Consider the following 9,667-nt stretch of genomic DNA (forward strand, 5'->3'; position numbering starts at 1 on the left):
TGATCAAGAACGGGCTGTTGGTGGCGGCTAGGGTGACGTGGATGGCTGCAAAAATGACCCGTAAAGACCTGAAGGAAAAAGCCCGCGCTGCGGAGAACAAAATGGCGGACAGGGCCGCTCCAGCATCGCCGTCGCCTGGTCCATCGTGGGCGGCCGAGCTCACGGAAGAAGTGAGGTACGCGGTAGAGCAAGCGGTGGGCAATAAACTACAGCTAATATTGGACAAATTAGAAGGGCTGACGGAGAAGCACACACAACTGTTTAATGAACTTCAGGCGGTGCAGCAGAGAGTTGGGCAGGCTGAGGAGGATATACAAAAGGTCTCAGAGGAACAACCCAGAATACAGGCGCGGTTAGCGGAGGTGGAGGCAAAGCTCGACGACCTTGAAAATCGTTCGAGAAGGAACAATTTACGCCTAGTAGGGCTGCCTGAAAATTTGTCTGAGCGGAACCTTTGCGTATTCCTGGAAAAATGGCTCCCTGAGGCGCTTGGCAACGCGGAGTTGGCGGCGGCATTACGGGTGGAACGAGCACATAGACTTGGCACAAGGAGGGAGGACACAGAAAGATCCCGAGTGGTGATTTTTAAGATCCTGAACTATGCCCACAAAATACTTATCTTACAAGAGCTGCGGGCAGGCAAGCAGCTGGAATTTAAAGGCAAAAAAATCCTCTGTTTTCAGGACTATTCAACTGCAGTGTCGGCAGCGCGAAAGGGCTTTGCACCGCTGTGCACAAAACTTTTTGGGCTCAAGTACAGATTCAGCCTCCTTTACCCAGCCAAGCTCAAACTATTGGAAAACGGACAAGCAGTATATTTCGACAAAGTAGAAGATGCAACTAAGTATGTAGATCGAATGCTGGCAAAGGGGCGTGAGAGCTGAGACTGAGAAGGAGTTTGAGATCCCGGAGCGTCGTTCACAAGTTAACAACATCAGCGGAGTTTGACTGAAGCCTACAAACGAAAGTTACTGACATGTTTTGGTTTAAGGAGTATTGATATTCAAGTTGCAAGTTACAATACAGTTTGACTGGTTGATAATGGGGAACACCGCCCTCTGGGACGCTGCCAGCCCCTGTTGATTGTTTGTTTTTTGAGAATTTGCAGTCTGCAGTAAGGCCAGTTGCTGTAAGGATACTTGGCATAGCAAACAGATGCTAACCGGACAAGTCAAAGGAGCAATGGCAAGGCTGATGTGGATTGTGATTATTTGGACCATTGGTTTGTCGGGTTCCGAGCTGCCCGGGCTAGGATACAGGAGGGGTATCCGCTATTCAACCAGCCCAAATTGACGTAACGAGACATACAATACCTGAGAGCAGCATGAGGGAATGGAGCCCAAACGATGGAGACACCATTACAAAGCTTTGGGGAAAAAAGCAGTCCTGAGTACCTTACAGAGAGGAGAGCCGGTGGCCTGCAGGGATATGACGTTGTTGTTCCAAGTAAAGTGGATAACTGTGGTTGTTAGCATCAGGAGACATGGAGTTAGTTGGGCCACAACTATCAACTGGACAGAGAGGGGCTGGCATGGCTACTAGCCTGAGGAGAACTGGGTGTACCCACGATGACGTGAATAGAAGGGACAATATAATGGACCTTGATTAAATACAAGAGGTTTGGTGAGAAGAGCCCTGGAGATGGGTTGGGTGGGCGGGGATAGTTATAGATCCAGGAGGTGCCTTAGCCTTGAAAAGCTGGAAGTATGCCAACAGGCAAGGGGCGACAGATGGTGGGTATAGAGGGGGAAAGAGAGATGGTGGGTGGGGGGGAGGGGGGTGGACGGGAAGGAGGGAGGGGGGATAGGAGGGGGATTTTTCTGTGTGCATGGGGCGAGAAAGAAAGAAATGTGAAAGGGAACCTAAGGGTGACCCAAAGGGGAACGATGGAGGAATTTTGGGGGCAGGGGGGGCGAAGGCTGGGACGCTCTCTCTGCACGCAAGGAAAAAGAGTGTTTATGAAGTCTCACAATCAAAACATAGAACAGAGAGAGGAGTGACATGACTACCTTGCAGTGTATAACATGGAATGTGGGAGGTATTCACTCCCCGATTAAGAGACAAAAAATATTGAAAGTGTTGAATGATAAAAAAGTGTCTATAGCATTTTTGCAGGAAACGCATCTTACAAAGGATGAACATGAGAAATTGAAAACTTGGTGGGTGGGGAAGCTATATGATGCGCCAGCAGTCGGAAAGAAGGGAGGAGTGGTGATATTGATACGGAAAAACCTGAATGTAGAGGTCAGGAAGGTGGTGGCCGATAGAGAGGGAAGGTATGTACTAGCCTCAGTGGTTGTGGAGAGGCAACCACTTCTGCTATGCAACATCTATGCTCCCAATACATATGATAAGAAGTTTGTTGAGCACATCACACGTGAAATCCACATACTGGGTGATATCCCCATAGTGGTGGGAGGAGATTTGAACGACGTGTTGGACCCGGCATGGGATAGGTCTCACCCAACTGGGAGGGATCTGGCTAGAAGGGAGAGAGGTAACTCTAGAATCTGTGATATGTTAGAACTAGTGGATGTGTGGAGAACACTACATCCGACAGACAAGGATTTCTCACACCTCTCCAGAGCACATCAAACATTGTCTAGAATAGATTACATTTGGATCTCAAGGGAGCTACTAACAAAAGTGGAGGAGGCACAGATAGGCCCCATCACGATCTCTGATCACGCTTGGGTGAGAGTACAAATTACAGTAGGAGAGGGAGGCTTTCAGATGGGGGCATGGCGTTTTCCAGCCTATCTCTACCGTGATCCCCAGTTCCTGCCTTTCCTAGTAGAGAAGTGGAGGGATTATAGTAGTACCAATGCACAACATAGGATAGACCCTGTGCTCTTTTGGGAAACGGCGAAGGCAGTGCTTCGGGGAGACATAATATCTTATCTAGCTTTCAAAAAACGGATCAGAAATAGAGAGGTGATGAGACTGGAAAGACAGGTAGTAGAGTTGCGGAAGAAATATGGGGTACATCATGAGTTGCGATTCAAAAGACAATTATTGGAGGCGCAACAAGCCCTAAATGAACTTTTACATGAGAAGGCACAAAAAACGAACATATACTATAAGTATCAGTTATACAGGTTTGCTAATAAAAGTGGTAGATTCCTAGCCAGGATTGCTCATAGGCGATTCAATGCCAAAAAAAATACTCGTGATGGAGGATAATATGGGAAAGCGGGTTACTCAGGATGAAAGTATAGTAAAAATTCTGGGGGACTTTTTTGGTCGTCTGTATGCAAAACAAAAAGACCTAGTGAGACCAAGCGAGACTTATCTTCATAGTGTAGAACTGCCGCAGATCTCAGAAGAAGATGCAGACCTAGTAATTAGATGGAGCAAATTGGGGAAGGCACCAGGGCCGGATGGTCTGCGGAACGAATTCTACAAGCTTCTGAATAGTGAGATCAGGCCCGTATTGACTGTAGTGTTTAATGACACCATACAACAGGGACAGATGCCCAGGCATCTTAATAGAGCACAAATTAGTGTATTGCCAAAACCAGGTAAGCCAGCAGATAAACCAGACTCGTATAGGCCGATATCGTTGCTGAATACTGAATTGAAACTATTTGCAAAGATAATGGCAAATCGGCTAGCCAGATTTCTACCATCTTTAATAATAGATTCACAAGTGGGATTTACATGTGGGAGAGTCATAGCAAAGAATATGCATAAAATCTGGGTTGCTCTGGAGAAAATAAGACACGATAGGAACCCAACTCTTCTTATTAGTTTCGATGCCGAAAAGGCATTTGACCGAGTAGATTGGAGCTATTTGTTTGCAGTGTTGAAGGCTTATGGGATACCAGGGCTATATGCGAGGGCAGTCAGAACTTTGTACACGGACCCGCAGGCTCAGATATTTGCAAATGGTTTAAGGTCCCACTGGTTCCCGATAAAGAGAGGTACGAGGTAGGGGTGTCCATTATCGCCACTACTTTTTATATTGGCATTGGATCCCCTCCTTAGAGAAATCCAGCATAATACAGATATTCAGGGAGTTATGATACGAGACCATAGCTTTAAAACAGCAGCTTTTGCAGATGATCTGTTGATATTAATCACTGACCCAAAGCGATCCCTGCCATATCTTATGGAAAGTTTGGAGGAATATGGGGACTTCTCAGGATTCCGGCTGAACCTCATGAAATCCGAGGCCCTAGCTAGCAATGTAGAACTTGAGGGGGAGTGGGGAGATAGGTTCCCTATACGGTGGGCAAGGGGTTCCTTTAGGTATCTGGGAATACAGCTCCCTATGGATACCAGGCAAATATATCACCTGAATATCGCCAAATTGCTAAAGGACACTCAGGAACAATTATCACGATGGTCAGGGCTACCTGTGTCACTTATGGGTCGGATACAGCTATTTCGAATGATAGTATTCCCACGTTGGCTTTATGTACTACAAACATTACCGTTACGCTTGGGAAGGCGGGAGCTAGTGGCATTGCGAAGGTTAGTAGTGAAATACTGCTGGGCTGGTAGGAAACCTAGGATGAAGTGGCAATACCTTATTGGGAATTGGAGACAGGGAGGGTTAGGCATCCCAGATATATGGACATATAATCAGGCCTGTCTCTTGAGGCATTTGAGAGATTGGATCCTTGATACACACACATACACAGATGTAGGTCTAGAAAGGGCATACTTTTATCCTTGGCACCTGAACTATCTACTACATGTTAGGAGAAAAGGACAAATACCTGAAAAATTTAGAGATAGCATGTTGTTGGGACCATTATGGCATACATGGCGGGATCTGGCACACCGGTGGGGCCAGGACCCAGCGGCTAGTCGACTCCTCCCCCTGATTGGGAATAGGGATTTCACACCGGGAAGTGATAATGCAGTGTTTCGCAAGCTTCATGGCCAAGGTGTGGAACTATTGGGCAGTTTTCTTAGGGATGATGACACTGTAATCTCCCTAGTTGACTTTCAAAGTAAATACTCAGGGGGGTCTTTAGGAATCCTGGCTTAGCACCAGCTTTCTCATTACATACATAGTATCCCCAAAGAAGGGCTGACCCATAGATTTGAGATTAAATTGCGGGAGTTTTTGGAGGGGGATGCGTTGGGAGAGGTATCCATATCTTGGTTTTTTAGAGAACTAGAGAAGGGGCAACCGGAGAAGCAGGTGACAGAGGTAGCGATGAAGTGGGAAACTGAGACTCATAGGCCTATTTCTGAACGCAAATTACAACACTCACTGAAGGGCATACGGAGGGTAATATACAGTGCAGAGTTGCAAGAATGCCAATACAGAATACTACATAGGGCTTACCTCTCTCCCAGAAGGGCATTTCATGCACAGGTAACAGGGACAGATGAGTGCCTAAAATGTGGGCAGGGCAATGCTAACCTAGCGCACTGCATATGGCAGTGTAAGCCCATACAGGCATTTTGGCGGAGAATAGGAAAATTCGCAAGGGAGGTATTAGGCACACAGGTTTTCATTACATTTGACAGGATGCTGCTGAGCGTACCTGAACAGTGGGGTGTAGGGACTCAGGGAGACAGAGTGTTCCTGAGCAAATCCTGTATAGTGGGGAAAAAATGTATTATGAATCATTGGATATCGGGTACACCCCCCTCTTACTGGTACTGGAGGAATAAGATGCATCAATTAATGTTATGGGAGGCGAGAGAGACGCCAAAACGGCAAGCGAGGTTTTTGACTGTCTGGAGACAATATATAAATATGATTTCACCGAGAGCAAGAAGTCAAGTGCTCAATGGGTTGCCTTGGGAAGTAAGGAAGGTAGATTGAGTTAAGGTTGAACCATGCTAACAGGAGGGAGGGGGGAGGGGGGAAAAGGGGAAGAAGGGAAAATGAAACATCGGATCTGGTTAATAAAATTGTGGTTACGGCGTGATAAGTGACGAGGGACTGTAATAAAACTGTCAAATTCCTAGATGTATATTGACGGAGGTGGAAGGGAGGAGGGGAGAAAATGGATTAATGTTAATCTAATCTAGGTTATCATGGTGGTGACTATGTTAATATTGAGGATGGGGGAGAGGGAGGGAAAGGGGAAGGGACGAAAAAATGTTAAAATTGTTTGATGACAGATGTTATCCTTCAGTTCGATTATAGATGTTTTGATGCTAGCATTTCTGTTTAGGCAAAATTTGAATGTTCTGTAACAAGATTGTCATCAATAAAAATATTGAAAAAAAAAAAAGTAAGTTGGTGGGGATGAGGTCTGAAGAACAGGTGGTGCATTTCGAGGAGGGGAGAAGATGGGCAGTTTCCTCTTCGGTGATATCAGGAAAAGAGGAGAAGGAGGCCAACCGGGCGAGGAGTATGGGAGAAAAGATAACCTCCATGGCACAGGGCCGCGACTGAAGCAGAGTCTTCAGGGTAAAGCCAAGGTTCAGTTAGGGCAAGCAGATGGCGAGTACGAGAGATAAAGAGGTGATGGATGTAAGAAAGTTTGTTACAGACAGAGCGGGCATTCCACAGAGTGCAAGAGAAAGGCAGTGAAGGAGGGGGGAGGAAAGGAACAGAAATTAGATTGAAGATATCACGGTGTGACCTGCACAAATAGGATGACAGCTAATGTGGAGGACCAGGATTGGGATTAATGTCCCCAGCGGAGAGCAGGAGAAGGAGCAAGAGAGTACGGAGAAGAGTAGGAGAGGTACGACGACAGCGACGAAGGAGATGGATGAATGGAAGGAAGGAAATGTTGAAGGGTGAGAGCTGAGAAAAAGGGCTAAAGCAGGGAATGGATTGAGCAGTGCCAGGCTCATTTCTTCTGTGTGTGTGGCATTCCCTGGCACTGCATCCCCTGCTGCCCACCTCTTGCCAGTGAGGGGAGGAGAATCAGGAAGAAGAGCAGCAGCTGCTGTGTGAGGGGAGGAGAATGAGGAAGAAGAGTCTGAGGGGCTACAGGAGGGAATGGATTGAGCAGTGCCAGGCTCATTTCTTCTTGTGTGTGTGTGGCATTGCCTGGCACTGCATCCCCTGCTGCCCACCTCCTGCCAGTCTCCTACCTGCTCCATCCTCTTGCCCTTCTCCACACCTCCACCTCCAGTCCAGCTCCCTCCTTGCAGCCACTCCAGGGACAGGTCTGGATTATGCTGGTGGGTCAAATCAGGACTGAACACAAATTAATGTAGCAGGGAAAGAAAGAGAAGAGGGAAGTGAAACTCCGCCCCTTCACTCCACCCCAGGAACATTCTGACCAATCCCTAGGTAGGTGGTAGGTGAGGCTCAGTTTGAAAGGGGCGGGATCTTGTTGCTTTTCCCTCCCTATTGTTTTGCGTGAACTAAATTGACGCCAAGCTCCGCCCACTGGCTTCAGCTCTTTCCAGCCTCTTTGTCTCATGTCATAGAGTCACTAACTGGCACATTGCAGACAGCCCATGAGAGCAGAGAGAGGAAGCACCGACTGAGACAAAAACAGGTGCTGCCACCTCTGGCCGGATGTTTCTGCAGCTTTCAGTTCTGAGTGGTGGTGGGCTTAAATGCTACAAAATCTGAACACAAAATACATAAACCCACACATAGCAATAAGGAAAGAATCCTGAATATATAAACAAGTCAAAATGAAAGGGAGGGGGGAGAGTAAGTACCAGGCAAGGAGTTCTACCATTTAGTACCTTGGTATGAAAAAGTAGCTGAATATATAGATAAACAAAATCTATGCAATAAGGTAAACCAAATTGTAAACACCAATGAAATAGCATAGGTATAATGTGCTTCAAAGGTACAACACAATGAACAGAACATGAGCCCTCCAGGGACAGGGAAAGACCCAGAGTACCTGAATGCAACATAGTAAATGACGGCAGATAAAGACCTGAACAGTCCATCCAGTCTGCCCCATAAGATAAACTCATTTTACATGGTATGTAATCAGTGGCGATTCTTGTTCGGCTGCCACCCGGCAATGGCGTACCAAGGGGGGGTGCATGCCGCTGGGGGGGGGGGGGTGCCGCGTGCCGGTCAGCTTCGTTCGTTTTCATGCTCCCTCTGCCACGGAACAGTTTACTTCCTGTTCCGGGGCAGAGGGAGCATGGAAACAAACGAAGCTGAGCGGCGCGCGGCACCCCCCCCCGCCCCACCAGCGGCGTACACCCGGGGGGGGTTCTTTCGCCGAGAGGGAGTTGTGCTGCACCGGGAGGGGGGGTGCTGCACCCGGGGGGCGGGGCGCATCGGTGATCCGCCCCGGGTGTCAGCCCCCCTAGAAATGCCACGGCCACCCGGGGCAGATCGCCACTGCGCAAACCCCCAACGGGTGCAGCGGTGTGTCCCCCTGTTGCATTCTTACCTGCTGGCAGCATCCGCGCGGCTGTCGGATCCACTGGTTCCCTGCTCCCTCTGCCCTAGAACAGGAAGCAACCTGTTCCAAGGCAGAGGGGGCAGGGAACCAGCGGAGCAGACAACCACACGGCGGACCGCCCCGTTCTCGGTAAGCCACTGTATGTGATACGAGTTTGATTTCTCCTTGCATTTCTCAGGGCACAGACCGTAAAAGTCTGTCCTGCACTGTTCTTGTACTAAAAGTTCTGAAGCTAACATCGAAGCCCCTTAAAATTTACACTCCAGCCCACCCATCTCTATTGAGTTACAATCAGGGCATAGACCATAGTCTGCCCAGCACCGGTTTTGCTTCCCAATTACCGCCCTCACCTTGACCTACCTACTGAAAAAGGTGTGAACAAAATCAAAATAAACCCAATAAAACATCTGAGCATCAATTCCAAAGATTCATTAATGAATAAAGAAACAGATAAATATTGATCTAATTTACCCCACTTGCATTTACGTGTAGCAGGAAATTGTAATGAAATATCCTCATATCTCTTAAATAATAAAACTGTGTTCCACCAGATGAAAATGGATAAACTGGAATTATCCTTTCAATGTTGAATGGTCAATTTAAGAGCAATGGAAATTAAAACATCAAATAAAGAAGCAACTTCATCAGAAAGAAAGAGAGTTTGTAAGGGCAATACATTTCCAAACTAAGGGGTCCTTTTACTAAGCTGCGGGACGAGGGGCCCAGCGGTAGCAGCGCGCTAAGCCCGATTACCACCAAGCAAGCCATTTCTGAGGGTTTTCTTTCCCCTCTCCCCCCCCAGAAATGGTGTGCCCTCAGGGTAGAGCTACTGTTGGGCTGGTGGTAGTCCCTGAAGGGTGAGCAGTAAGCCCGCACTGGGCTTACCCCGCTCTTAAAAAGGACCCCTAAATGCTTAAAAGATACAGGAAACGAGTTAGAAAGTTGTACGATATCTAATATTTTAGGCCAAATATCCAGCCAAAATGTATAGACATTATTGTACCTTTCTGATAGAGCAAGACCAACATAAATCATTGAGAGATAATTTACTTTTAAAGGATTTAGTAGGAGTCCAATGAGCTCTGTGTTGTAAAAAAAACAGGACAGGGAGGATCTCGGGCTATTTAACCAGGAGAGAGACCATTCTTTATTTGACAAATGTTCACCAGTATCTTTTTCCCATGCTTTTTGAGAAGAAATACTACATTGTTTTGACAGAGTTTGAAAACATTCACGAAATGAAGAGGCCAAAGGTGCAGGAGTAGAAAACAGATTTAAAAATGGTTGTAAAGGAAGGGAATTTGAAACAATTTTAATGTTCATTTTTTTATTTTTACCCTGCGCTTTCCCACTCATGG

This window comes from Microcaecilia unicolor, chromosome 1, assembly GCF_901765095.1.
Source record: "Microcaecilia unicolor chromosome 1, aMicUni1.1, whole genome shotgun sequence".
In the NCBI taxonomy this organism is placed as follows: Eukaryota; Metazoa; Chordata; class Amphibia; order Gymnophiona; family Siphonopidae; genus Microcaecilia; species Microcaecilia unicolor.